At 53.7% G+C, this 13,672-nt stretch overlaps 2 long non-coding RNA genes across 3 annotated transcripts; one reads left to right on the top strand and one right to left on the bottom strand.

Moving 5' to 3' along the window:
* Positions 223-5,282, bottom strand: LOC110260419. Of its 2 annotated transcripts, none has more exons than XR_002343680.1 (3): positions 3,056-5,282; positions 1,913-1,996; positions 223-318 (listed from the first exon to the last, which is right to left on the bottom strand). It is a non-coding gene; the product is annotated as an uncharacterized LOC110260419 (long non-coding RNA). The 2 variants fall into 2 exon arrangements; XR_002343679.1 differs by lacking the exon at positions 3,056-5,282 and adding an exon at positions 2,369-3,048.
* LOC106507402 lies at positions 10,662-13,183 on the top strand. Its single transcript, XR_001303351.2, has 2 exons — positions 10,662-10,973; positions 13,039-13,183. It is a non-coding gene; the product is annotated as an uncharacterized LOC106507402 (long non-coding RNA).

Genomic DNA, 13,672 nt, shown 5'->3' with positions numbered 1-13,672 from the left:
GAATCAGCCTGGCAGGGAGTTTGGCTTCTGGAAAGCTGGGCTTCATGTCATGAATGCAGTGTGCCTGTGCTGTCGTCTCTTGGTGGGGGGGGGGGGTGGACTGTGCTCATGGCTGGGTCTTTCTCTCCAGAGAGCTCCACAACCTCCATCTTCCACTGCACCTGAGCTGCTTCAGCCTCCGTGGGACACCCCCTTGAAGGAAGCTGTCTAAAGCTACATAAGGTGAATCACAGCTGATTTGTTTAGGATTCCAAGCAGAGTCCCAGGGAGGAAGGCTGCTGATTCAAAGCCTGCTGTCCTGACTTAAAAGGAGGGTGGCTGATGTTGGGGAGTGGGATAAAGTTGGGTGGGGTGAGTGGCCTGGCCGGCTGAGACAGTCACTCCCCTCGCCTCCCATTGTGCATTTCAGTGTGCTGATAGGGAGATAGGTAAGAAAACCACACGACAGGTGCCCCAGGCCAGTGCAGAGCAGGGTTCCTCTGTGGGAGGCAGAGGAAGGGCTGAGACTTGCTGTGAGGGCCTCTGTCCACCAGCCTGAGCCAGAGGAACAGCAGAGCTTACCCGACCCCCACCTACTCTCACCACCATGGCCGCATCACCAGGCTCAGATTCAGGATGCAAAAGGCTTGGTGGAGGCCCAAGTGGGTACCCAGACATTTGCATTTGGGTACTTGGTACCTCCTACACTGCGACCCAATGTGCCTCAGCTCAGAGGAGGATTAAAGTTCTGCCACCACATTTCACGTTCAATCTGTGCCTGATCAGGTGGCCCAATGGCTGGAGAGTTTGACAGGCAGCCTCAGGCCTGAGTGTCCTTTGCTAGTTTGAAGCACATCGCTGGACCCAGAAACCCCTGCCTTAAATCTTGGGCGTGCGGAGTTGTAAATCAGCCTGGGGTGAAATTTGGCTTCTGGAAAGCTGGGCTTTTGGTCATGAATGCAGTGCATTAATGTGGTGGTGCTGTGGGGGCAGGTCTCAGCCTCTCCCTCTGCCTTTCTCTTTAGAGAGCTCCACCTCCTCCTTCCTCCTGTTCCACTTGAGCCTCTTCCTCCTCTGTGGGGGAGCCTGTCAAGGAACCTACCTCAATCCAGGGAGTGTGAATGACGCCTGGGAGGTCCTGGATCTCAAGCCAGGTACAGGGTTGCGGGGTGCTGATGGAGGGCCACCTGGTTCCACTAACTTACCAAGGTGTCTGATTTCAGGGAGTGGGGTGGTCTCAGTTGGGGTGAGGGCCCTGGCTGACTCTGAGATATTCCCCCCCATCATGCCTTTCAGTGCGCTGTGAGGGAGAGGACTTAGCAAATCAGGCTGGCAAGGGGCCCAGTCCTCTGCCTGGAGTGCAGACCAGGCTTCTGCTGTGGGAGGCAGAGGGAGGCCTGAGAGTGTTAGAGCAGATGGCCACCAGATGGCGCCAGAGCACCAGAGTGCCCCCCTTGCATCACCTAGACTTCAACCTCAGGCCCCCAGGCAAGATTGGAGATGGGTCTTGGTCCAGTGGCCCAATGGCTAGAGAGTTTGACAGGCTAACTCAGGTCCGATTCCCGTTGGTGGTTTGGAGGCACAACTCTGGACCCAGAAATACCAGGCTTGGATTTTGGCCCTACAATTTGCTGGAATCAGGCTGGGCCATGTAGAATGTACTTCCAGAAAGGTGGCCTTCTGGTTGTGAAGGCGCCGTGTCAGCACAGTGGTTTCGGGCGCAGACTGTGCTCATACCTGTGCTCTTTCTCTCCAGAGATCTCAAGCTTTTCCTTCCCTCCCACCTGATCCTCTCCCTCCTCCGCCAGACACCTGCTGCAGGGAGGTTACCTAAAACCAGGTAACTTTTACAAAGGCTGCATGGTCCTTGGGTTCATGCTGGGTCCTAGGCTTGAAGGGTGCTGACTGATCAGGGGCTGCTCATAGGACTTACCAAGTGGGGTTGTTGATTTCAGGGTGTGGGGTGAGTTCCGGCTCTGAGATTGTCACACCCCAGCCCGTAGCGTGTTTCTGGGCGCTGAAAGGGAGAGGAGGAAGGAAATCACACTGGCAGTGCCCCCGGGCCCTGCAGAGCGGACTTCTGACGTGGGAGGCTGTCAGGGCTCCGAGTTGCTGTTAGAGCAGCGCATTCTGGTTAAAGGGCTCTGGAGAACCCCGGAGACCCTCCACTCCTTCAGGCTGAAATACATGGTTGCCGATTGTATGACGAGACCCCATGGAAGTGCTCGGGGCTGAGATGGGGTTACAGGGCGCCTCTTATCATCTGGCCAATTTCTTTCACCTCAGGATACTGGCATAATTGCTCACACATCTTTGGCTCAAATTCAGCGTGTTTCTCTGATAAATGACCAGAAAATTTGACAGGCTCTCTGAGGGGACAAGCAAATACCTGGCTTGAATCTCGAATGTTCAGGTTTCTGAAACCGGGCTGACATCACGCCCTCTCTTCTTGGGTGTTCAGTTCGCTGAGAGGAAGGAGCAGAGGACACTCACGCTGGTCTGTGCCCAAGACCAGTGCTTCAAACGGCAAAGCCCCATCTTTAGCCCTGTTGTTTCTGGACCCAAGGGTCTGCCTCTGGAGCAACAGGGCCAGCTGACCCAGGGAGCCTGTCACACTCTGGCCCTGGGGCACCAATCTGGCTGACATGCCCGCCAGATGCTGAGGGCACAGCTGTGTCCCTGCCCTGAGGTGAGTCCGTTTGGCCAGAGCCGTAGAGGCTCCCTGTTTCCAGCCCAAGCCTCTGAGCATGTGCTGAGGGTCCCACAGTCCTCCCTCAACTGCACCTCTGAGCCTGGAGTCTCAGCCAGGCGTCTGCCAGGGGCTCTGCCTGGGCTGGGGTTCAGCCTGGCGACCTTCATCTAACACCGTCTCTCAGCCCTTCCTCCTGTTTCTCAGCCGCCCTAGAAGCTACCCGGGCCTTGGGCCTGAGCTGCTCGATTTCATTTCTCCTCAGCTGCTGAGCCGAATGAATGCCCTAGATGCTGAGGTATTTCCCTCTCACAGTGTCCCCGAGTGCTCACCCCAACTTACCCCACCCCAATACATAAAAACCTCTGCATCCCCACCATTGGGTACCGAGAGCCTTCTTTAAATCAGTCCCAGCTGCCTTCCCTCTCAGGCCCTTCCCTTAGTTCTGCTCCTTGAAACAGCGATTGCAGACAGGACATAGAGGTTCAGATGGAAGGGGAAGAAAGAATCTGGGGAGAACTCCTGAAAGATAAAGCCCAGGGATTCCTGTCTGCCCCCTCAAAATAGCACCACTTTCACAAGCTCCCTTCATGACCACCAGCCCCGTTGGACATGTGATGACTTTACAGAAGCTGCAGGATTGGTAATTGTGAGGCCAAGATTCAAGCAGATATTGTGGGTCCAGTGTCCCTGCCCCCTGAGAAACTAAGAGCAAACCAACCCCAGAGAATGTGTCCACCTCTCTGGCCCCTGGGCAGCCAGAGCTGGATGGAACTACCCATCAGATGCAGAAAGCAAACATCTTTCTGCTCCCTGATGCGAGTCAATTTGTGCCAGAGAGTCAATAGCGCCCTGTGAGCCATCTTAACACATCCTAGGACTCCCACTAACCCCTCTTGGCACCACCTCGTAGCCTGGAGGTGCAGCCAGGGGGCTTCAGATGGGCTTTGTCTGTGCTCTGGCCCCTTCCGGAGGCCGTCTCCTCTAACACTGACTCTCAGCCTTTCCTCCGGTTTCCCTCAGCAGCCCCCCAGGGCTCTCCTGGCCTTGGGCAACTGCCAGCTTGATAGAATTCCTCCTCACCTTCTAAGCCAAGTGAAGTGCCCAGAAAGAGGGGCAATTCTCTTAAAGACTCCCAGCACGCACCCCCCCCACCCCAACTTAATGCATTAAAATCCTTTTAATTACCCTACTTTAATTCCCGAGACCTTTAAGTCTGCTCCCTGAAACAGGGCTTGGGGACAGGAAAACGAGGCCCCAAAGGAAAGAGAGGAGGGAATTTGGGGGAGGGGTCTTGCAGCGCAAAGCCTAGCGAATTGCACAGTCGCCCAGTGGAACCAGCACCACTGTTAGACGCTCCCTTCCCGACCATCAGCCCCTTTGACGCATGACAATGACCTGGGTGGGGGGCGGGGCCAAGATTCAAGACAGACATTTCCCGTCCAGAGTCCTGCCTCTGAGAAACAGAAAGCAATCCATCCCCAGAGAACCTGTCAAACTCTCCCGCAGCTGGGCCACCCAGGCAGGCTGGAAACGCCCATCAGATGCTGAAGGTGTTAAGTCCCCTCCCTGAGGTGAGGCCATTTGGGTCAGAGTGTTGGAGGCACCCCAACCACCCCCAAATCGATGAGCCTGTGCTGAGTGCTCCCACATTCCTTCTTCCACTCGGGCTCTGAGCCTATTCGAATGTGCTGCCAGGCAGCGGCAGAGGGTCTCCGCCGGGGCTCCGTGCGGCCTGGTGACCATCTGCTCTGACCCCATCCCTCAGCCCTTCCTCCCGGTTCCCTCAGCAGCCCCTGCAGCTACCCTCTCCTTGGGCCCTGGCCGCTTGATTTCACTGCTCCTCAGCCACCCAGCACAGTGAAGTACCCCAGACACTGGGTCCTTCTCAGTCTCCCGCACGCAGCCTACCCGATCCCCGGACATTCAAACTCTCCGCCTCCCCACCCACTGCGTCTTGAGTCTTTAAATCAATCCGCTTTCATTCGCAAGACCTGCCTTCAAGTCGGCTCCTTGCGATACAGAGGTAGAGGCCAGAAAAAAAAAAAAGGCTCAGATGGAAAGTGAGGTTTGGGGAGACGCCTTGAGGAAGAGACCCAGGGCTCCTCCAGCCGCCCCGAGCACCCGCCCCTTTCACACCGGAGGACCTCAGGAGGCCGGCGGCTCGGAACCTGTACGTCCGAGACTCAAGACAGATATTTGCGTGTCCAGAGTTCTGCCTCTGAGAAAACAAAGGTTGCGTTTCCTTCCAACAACAGCTCGCAGCCCTCGCCTCTCATTCCCTCGGCGGCTCAGCAGGACGTGCTGGCCTCGGACCCATGCCAGCTGGAGGTCCTTTCTCCTCCCCTTTAGCGCAAGGACTGCCCAGCAGCCGGGGCCTTCCCTTCTCACAGGCGCCCAGAGCGCTCACCTCGGCCGCCTCCGCCCCAAGCGTGAGACTCCCCGCCTCCCGGTTCCCGAGAGCCTTGTTTATTTCAACCCCTGCGCTCAGGGCGGCTCCCGGAAACCCGCTTAGACACGGGGAAAAAAGCTCAGATGGAAGCACAGTTAGAAACGCAGGTAGAACTCTTGAGAGACAAGGTACCTAGATTGGCACAGGTGCCACAAAAAATGTGCCCTTTTAACATGTTCCGTTCACAAACATCCACATTTCCCCCCCTTTTTTTCAGGGCTACACCCGCAGCATATGGAGATTCCCAGGCTAGGGGTCCAGCTGCAGCTACAGCTGCTGCCTATGCCACAGCAACACAGGATCCAAGCTGTGTCTGTGACCTACAGCACAGGTCACAGCAACACCGGACCCTTAACCCACAGAGCGAGGCCAGGGATAGAACCAGCAACCTCATGGTTCCTAGTTGGATTCGTTTCTGCTGCACCAAGGTGGTAACTCCTGAAAAAAATTTTTTTTAATGTAACAACATCATGGAGGCTCGAGGCTTGAAAACTGCAAGCCCAAGATTCAGACAGACATGTCAAATCCAGAGTCCTGCCTTTTGAGAAAGAAAAACCAATCTGACCCCAGAGAATTTGTCAAATTGGGCTGCCTGACTGGGCTTGACATGCCCATCAGATGCTGAAGGCACAGGCCTGTCCCCTCCCTGAGGTTAGGCAATTTAGGCCAGAGGGTCAGAGTCACCCTGTAACCAACCCCAAGACGCTGGGCACCTCCCTAAAAAAAAAGGGAAAAAAAATGTGGATGTTTGTGAACGGAGCATGTTAAAAGGGCACATTTTTTTGTGGCACCTGTGCCAATCTAGGTACCTTGTCTCTCAAGACACGTATTTCCCCTTCCTGAGGTGAAGCAATTTAGGACAGAGTGTCAGAGGCACCTTGGAATTAACCCCAACTCTCTGGGCATGTCCTGGGGTACTTACCAACCCGAATTCAAGCCCACCTCTGAGCCTAGAGGTGTGGACAGGGAGCTGCAGATGGGATCTGCCTGTGCTCTAGCGCCATCTGGCGGCAGGCCCCTCTAATGACAACTCTTCACGCTTCCTGTTTCCCTCAGCAGCCCCCAAGAGGGCACTGGCCTTAGGCACCTGCCAGCTTGAAGTCTTCCTCCTCACATTTAAGTGCCACGACTTACTCTGCAGACTGGGGGTATTTCTCAAAGTCTCCTAGAGCGCTCACCCCAATGGAACCAACTGCAATACCTCAAAACCCTCTGCCTCCCCGACCACCGGGTCTTGAGCACTTTCTTTAAGTCAATCAGCTTTCCTTCATGAAACCTGCCTTAAAATCTGCTCCCTGACAGAGGTTAGAGGTCAGGAAAAAAAAAAAAAAAGGCTCAGGGGGAAATAGAAGAAGGAAGTTTGGGATAATGTCTTGAGTGAAAAAGCACAGTGATTCAAACTGCCAGCTACTACAATCATCACAACATTTACAAGCTCCATTCAGGACTACCAGCCCCTTTTCCACATGACAACTTTACAGAAGCCAGTGACTTGAAAATGATAATTCCAGGATGCAAGACAGAGATTGGTGGGTCCGGAGTCCTACCTCTTGAAAAACAAAGGCTGGTCTGACCCCAGAGACCTTGGAAAACTCTCTGGCCCTTGGGCTATCTGACCAGGTTGGAATAGCCAATCTGATGCTGAAGACACACTTATTTTTCCTTCCTGAGTTTCACCAATTGGTCCAGAAAATCATAGGTGCCCTGAAATTAGCCCCACACTCTAGGCACCCAACTTTCACCCCATCTTTGAGCCTGGAGATGCAGCCAGGGAGGTGCAGGAGGCTCTGCCTGTGCTCTGGTGCCACCTGGTGACCATCTACTCTAACACCAACTCTCAGCCCTTCAAGCTCAGCCCCTCTGGGGCTGCCCTGGCCTTGGATGTCCCCCAGCTGGATTTGGTTCCAGATCTCCCTCTCAACCCAAGGAAATGCCCTACAGACGGAGTCATGACTTTCTCGACGTCTCCCAGCACGCCCCACCCTAGACCACCCACTACCTGAAATCTGTCAGAGGCCCCGCATTTTCAATCCTGTGAGGAGGATTTAAAACAATCAGCACCCTTTAGGCCCTTGAGCCAGACTTAAATCAGTAAACCTCCACCCCCACGCATGTTACAGGTTTTCAGATGGGTCCCACTAACAGGGTTCCGGTAGAGGAGGAAGAGGCTCAGATGGGAAGGGAAGCAGGACACTTGGGGAGGACACCTGAGAGAAAAAACCCACAGGGACTCAAAGCCGACCACCAATCTATCAGGAGGTTTCCACGCTCCGTTCATGAAGAACAGACCCCTTTTCTTTTCCTTTCTTTTTTTCCCCTTTTAGAGCTGCAGGGTCATATGGAAGTTCCCAGGCTAGGGGTCAAAATGGAGCAATGGCTGCTGGCCTACACCACGGCTCAGAGCAATGCCGGATCCTTTAACCCACTGAGTGGGGCCAGGGATGGAACCTGCATCCTCATGGATACTAGTCAGATTCGTTTCTGCTGTGCCACAATGGGAACTCCCAACAGACCCCTTTTCCAAATGACAACCCACACAAGTCAGAGGTTAGCAAATTGCAAGCCCAAGGTTCAAGACAGGTGTTTCTAGGTCCAGAGCCCTGCCCAACATTAAAAACAAAGGACAGTCTGACCCCAGGGAATGTGTCAACCCTCTGGCACTTGGGCCACCCAAGGAGACTAGAAAGGCCCATCAGATTTGAAGGCAAGAGTGTGTCCTGTGCCTGAGGCGAGGCAGCTGGTGGGGAATGGGGGGAGTCAGAGTCTCTTTAAACAACTTCACAACTCTGGGCAGATCCAGGCAGTTCCATCTTCAACCTGGTATCAGAGTCTGGAGGTGTGTCTAGGGAGGGGCAGGTGGGATCTGCCCCTTCTTACACAATGAAGTGAACAAGCAAAGCCCTTTGAGAGGTGGGTGTTTCTCTCTCCAAGTAAAACAATGACACACACTCCTCCCTATATCCCACACCAGACGCAGTAAAAGAGGTGAACCCAAGCCAAACAGGTGACCAGACTTAAATGAAACAGCACCCCGCTCTTGATTTCTGTGTCTTGGCTTGAGGTAAGAATTTTCACCAGGGGTGAAAGGAGGGGAGAGGCTCAGATGGAAGGAAAAGAAGAAAATTTTCAGAGAGCCTTCAAGAGACAAGGCACTGGGATGGATGCAAACTGCTACCAAGGAACTGTTGCCTTTGCTCTCCTCACTCATGAGGACTGCCAAGCTGCCCAGATGCCAAAAGCAGTGCAAACCAGATCTGGGAACCCTGCAGGGCCAGTATTCAGTCAAACGCTTTTTGGGCTCTGATGTCTGCCTCTGCAGAATCTGAAAGCAATCAGAATTCTTTTATGGACGTTCCCAGGCTAGGGGTCCAATTGGAGCTGTAGCCACTGGCCTACACCAGAGCAACAGCAGTGCAGGATCTGAACCATGTCTGCAACCTACACTGCATCTCATGGCAAAGCTGGATCCTTAAACCACTGAGGGAGGACAGGGATTGAACCCACGTCCTCATGGATGCTAGCTGGGTTCACTAATTGCTGAGCATGATGGGAACTCCCTGAAGGCAGTCAGAATTCTTTGTTTTTTTTTTTTTTTCCTTTTTTTTTATGGGCTGCACCTGTGGCATATGGCGGTTCCCAGGCTAGGGGTCAAATTGGAGCTGTAGCTGCCGGCCTACACCACAGCCACAGCAATGCCAGATCTGAGCTGCGTCTGCAACCTACACCATAGCTCAAGGCAATGCCGGATCCTTAACCCACTGAGCAAGGCCAGGAACTGAACCCAAAACCTCATGATTCCTAGTCAGATTCATTTCCACTGCTCCATGATGGGAACTCCCAGTCAGAATTCTTTTTTTTTTTTTTTCTATTTCTTTGGGCCGCTCCCGTGGCATATGGAGGTTCCCAGGCTAGGGGTCCAATCAGAGCTGTAGCCACCGGCCTACGCCAGAGCCACAGCAACTCGGGATCCGAGCCACATCTGCAACCTACACCACAGCTCACGGCAACGCTGGATCGTTAACCCACTGAGCCAGGGCAGGGACCGAACCCGCAACCTCATGGTTCCTAGTCGGATACGTTAACCACTGCGCCACGACGGGAACTCCCCAGTCAGAATTCTTGACAGCATGTCCAGTCATCTGGACTCCAAGCTCCCTGAGCTGTCTGAAAGTGACCCAGAGATAAGGTCCTTCCTATCAGGTGAATTAATTTAGACCCGACAGTGAGAGGTGACCTATAACCTAGCCCCCCTCATAAGGCAGACACCAGAGGGACCCAAACCACCGGCTTGAACTGCACCTCTGCGCTGGGACGTGCCAATGCCAAGCCGCTGGGTGTGTCAGGATCCTCGTCCTCTAGTGGCCATCACGACTCCTGGCCAGTCTCGTCCCACACCTCTGTCTCCTGACACCACCTGGTTCTGCGGGCACTGCCCTTAAGCACCTGGGAGCCTGGTGCTGTCCTCCCGTCTCTCTCAGACTCTGAGGCCTGTGGAGGACAGTGTTTCCCCAAGTCCTCCACATGCCTCCCTGCTCCCTGTGTGTCAGCCCTCCTTTGAATCCATCAGGGGAACACACTTCGAGTCAGGCATCCTGATTCACCCACCCTGCCCCGCTTCACCAGCCTTTATTCTGTGTCACCTGCTTCAGGTAAGATGTGCCCTCAGTGGTGCTTGAAAGGCAGGAGAGGCACAGACGGAGGAAGATCTAAGGAACAATGCAGCGCACCCCCAAGAGAGAGGGCTCCTGTATAAGGACAGCCCGCCCGCCACAAGGGTCAGCTTTCACGCACACTCTTCATTGACGACCAGCAGCCCAGCTCTCCAGAGGCCTAGCCCTGGACCCTGGAAAACTGCAGGCCCCAAACCCCAGCCAGCCACCTGCGTGCTAACACTCCTACTTCTGGAGAACCCCAAGGCCCTGTGGACCCCAGTGGCACATACAATGATGTGGGCTTTGGGTTAGCTGAGTCGACTGAACCTGACCATGACATTTGGAGGGCAGAACATGTTCCCTTTTACCGGGTGTGCCAGTTCAGACGGGAGAGTCACCTGAGGCCTGTATGTAACCTCCTTTCGAAGGACATCTCCTGGGGGATCCTCCCATCCCCAACTTGAAACCCATCTTTGAACCCAGAGGTGATACTACCAAGCCTCGGCTGGGCTTGAAGTGTGTTTTGGCGTCCTCTGGTGGCCATTCTGTCTAATGACAACTCACAGCCCTGCCTCCAGCTTCCTGAACAGGAAAGAATGCCCTTGGCTTGTGCTCCAAATAGTTGATTTAATCCCTCCTCTCACTCTAAGAACAATCAAGCTCATTCTAGGCGCATTAATATTCTGTCGAAGTCAGCTATGGCACTCACTCCTCCTAATCCTTCCCCACTCGTCTAAGTCCTTGAGTCGAACCCATCCAAATCTGGTGACAGAATTTCAATGAATCCTGTTCCCCACTCTTCATTTGCGGGTTTTGGCCAGAGGTTTGATTTTCCCCTCCGGGGGGAATTAGAGGAGGGAAGAGGCTCTGAACAAAGGAAAAGAAGAAATTTTTCAGAGAATCCTCAAGAGACCCGTCTCTGGGATGAATGCAGCCTGTGGGCTGATAAAGGAAGCTTTAGTGCATTCAATTCCTGAGCCCCCGCCCAGCTGTCCTGAGGACAAAGCCTGCAGAAGCCTGATTGGGAGCACTGAAAGCATAGTCCTCCGTCTCATGCCTTTCTGCTGAGATGTCAGCCTCTGCAGAAGCTGAAGGCCATCAGAACTTTAGACGGCCTGTCCAATCATCTGGAATTTAGGCTCCACCAGCTGTCTGAAAGTGACCCACAGATGATAAGAGCAGGACAAGTCCTTCCTATCAGGTGAGTTAATTTAGACCTGTAACCTAGCCCTCCTGCCAAGGCATGTCCCATGGGGATCCACTTCACCCAATTCCAACCTCACCTCTGGGCTGGGATTTGCCAATGCCAAGCAGCTGCTGGGCCCTGTCAGTGCTCTGTCGCCCTCTGATGGCCAACCCCTCAAATAACAACTCAGAGCCCTTCCTCCTGCGTCCTGCCCAAAGCCGTGGATGCACTGCACCCTCCTCCTTCAGCTGAAGGCCGAACTCCCTCCTGCTCTCATCCTAAGTTCCACCTTGTGCCTTACAGAGGCCAGAAGTCTCTCTCAAAGTCTCCTGGGACTCTCCATCATCCGGCCTATCCAACCCACTACCCTACATTATTGGCCGATCCCACTTCAAGTCAGCTCAACAGCTGGAAATCCATAAGCCTGCATTAATACATGTGACCTAGTACACACTCTGGTTAGTTCCTCAGGAATAAGTTGCAGGAAGCAGTGGGGCAGGTAGACAAAGAAAAAAAAGAAACTCTAGGGAATAATTTGAGACTTAAATCCCAGGAAGGAGCACATCCTGGCCAGCCCAAGATGCCGCTTCTACACACTCCATTCAGGTCCTCAAGTGCTGCTTTCCAGATGCCACCTCTGACCAAGCCCCATTTTGGTAAAGGGACATATGCGAGGCTCAAACCAAGTACCTGTGAATTCTGGGTTTTAATGCTGCAGAACCCAGAGGCTGTAAGACCCCGCTCCCCCCCGGCCCCAGAGAGCCTGTCAAATCATCAGTACTTAGGGCTCCGTGATCCCCGTGGAAATGATCCCTAGTCATGAAGCAGGAACTACGTGCGCCCACTCCCAGGACATGTGTTTGGGACCCGAGAGTCAGAAGCAACATGTAACTCAACTGACCTCACTGGGCATGTCCTCCAGTGCCACCAGTGCCCACTCCAACCACATTTCCTATGCTCAAGATGCCAACACGTAACAGCATCTCAGTATGTTTGGGCTCCTCTTCCTCTAGTGGCCATTACCACTCTTGTCCCACACTCTGCCTCCTGACCACACCTGGTTCTGTTGGCACAGTTTTTGTGTACCTATAAGCCAGCGTTGGTCCTCCTGTCTGGTTCACTCTCTCAGAATCATCTAAGGCCTTATGGAGGTGGTAATTCTGAGTCCTCCATATGCCTCCTGGCTCCCTGTGTGTCATCACACCTATGAGTCCATCAAGGAAACACACTTGGAGTCAGGCAGCTGCCTTTGCATTATTCCCCACAACACCCCACATCTCCAGCCTTTGTTTTGTGTCACCTGGCTTTGGGTAAGATGGAGAAAAAGTAAGGCGCATTGCAGAACACCCTTGGGAGAGGGCTCCTGCAAAAAGACAGCCTGCCCGCCACAAGACATTGGCTGTACACTCACTCTTCAGTGATGACCAGCAGCCCAGCTCTCCAGACCCCTGGACTCTGGGAATCTGCATGTCCAGTAATCCAGCCATGTGCCTGCATGCTCAGAGTTCTACTTCTGGAGAACCCCAAGGCCATATGAACCCCAATGGCCTGTCCTACAACGTGGGCTTTGGGCTGCATGGGTCGACTGAAGGTGACCCTGATATTTGGAAGGCAGAACACTTTCTCTTTTACCAGGTGTTCTAATTGAGACTCGAGGGTCAGCTGTGGCCTGTATGTGACCACTTTTTAATGGACATTTCCTGGGGGATCATCTGGCTACAGAGCTGTCTGAAAGCCACCCACAGGTGGAAAGGGCAGGACAAGTCCTTCCAACCAGGTTAGTTAACTTAGACTTGAGAGTCAGCGGTAAACTTAACCTGGCCCTCCTTGCGATACGTGCCTCAGGGGATCCACCTCCTCCAACTCAAACCCCACCTCTGGGCTGGGATTCGCCAATGCCAAGCAGCTGCTGGGCTCTGTCAGTGCCTCTTCACCCTCTGGTGATGAATTGTTGAATAAAAATTCAGAGCCCTTAATCCTGTATCCTGACCAAAGCCATGTTGGCACCGCACTACCCTTGTTCACCTGAGGGCGCATCTCCCTCCTACCCTCCTTCTAAGTATAACTGGGTGCCTTACAGGGGCCAGAGGTCTCTCTCAAAGTCTCCTGTGACTCTCCCTCCTCCTCCCTGCCCATCACCACTACCCCATGTCATCCGGCTGATCCCACTTCAGTTCAGCTCACCACCTGTAAATACATCTGGCTTCCTGAATACACGCAACCTATTCCTTGCCATTGTTCATTTTCGTGGATGACTTTTAGCAAGCCATGGCTCAGTTAGAAAAAAAATAGGAACCATATGGAGGAATTTGAGACTTAGACCCAGGAAAGAGCACATCCTGCACAGCCAAAAATGCCGCTTCTACACCTCTCCATTCATGTCCTCAAGCACTGCTTTCCAGGTGCCACCCCCAACCAAAGCCCCATTCTCCAAATCAGACATGCCCAAGGCTCAAACCAAGTGCCTGTGGATTCAGGGTTATACTGTTGGAGAAACCAAAGGCTATTGGTCCAATCACACCGCTCCCCAGATAGACGGTCAAATCATCAGCACTTAGGGCTCCGTGACCCCTGTGGAAATGACCACCTGGTCATGATGGAAGAACTACGCAGCCACCCCCAGGGGATGTGTTTGGGACCTGAGAGTCCGAAGCAGATGTGACTCAACTTTCTTCACTGGGAGGTCCTCGGGTTGCTGCCAGCACCACCTCCAA

This window comes from Sus scrofa, chromosome 4 (assembly GCF_000003025.6).
Source record: "Sus scrofa isolate TJ Tabasco breed Duroc chromosome 4, Sscrofa11.1, whole genome shotgun sequence".
Lineage (NCBI taxonomy): Eukaryota > Metazoa > Chordata > Mammalia > Artiodactyla > Suidae > Sus > Sus scrofa.
The sequence above is the reverse complement of the archived record's forward strand: the minus strand, read 5'-3'. Positions and strand labels throughout refer to the sequence as shown.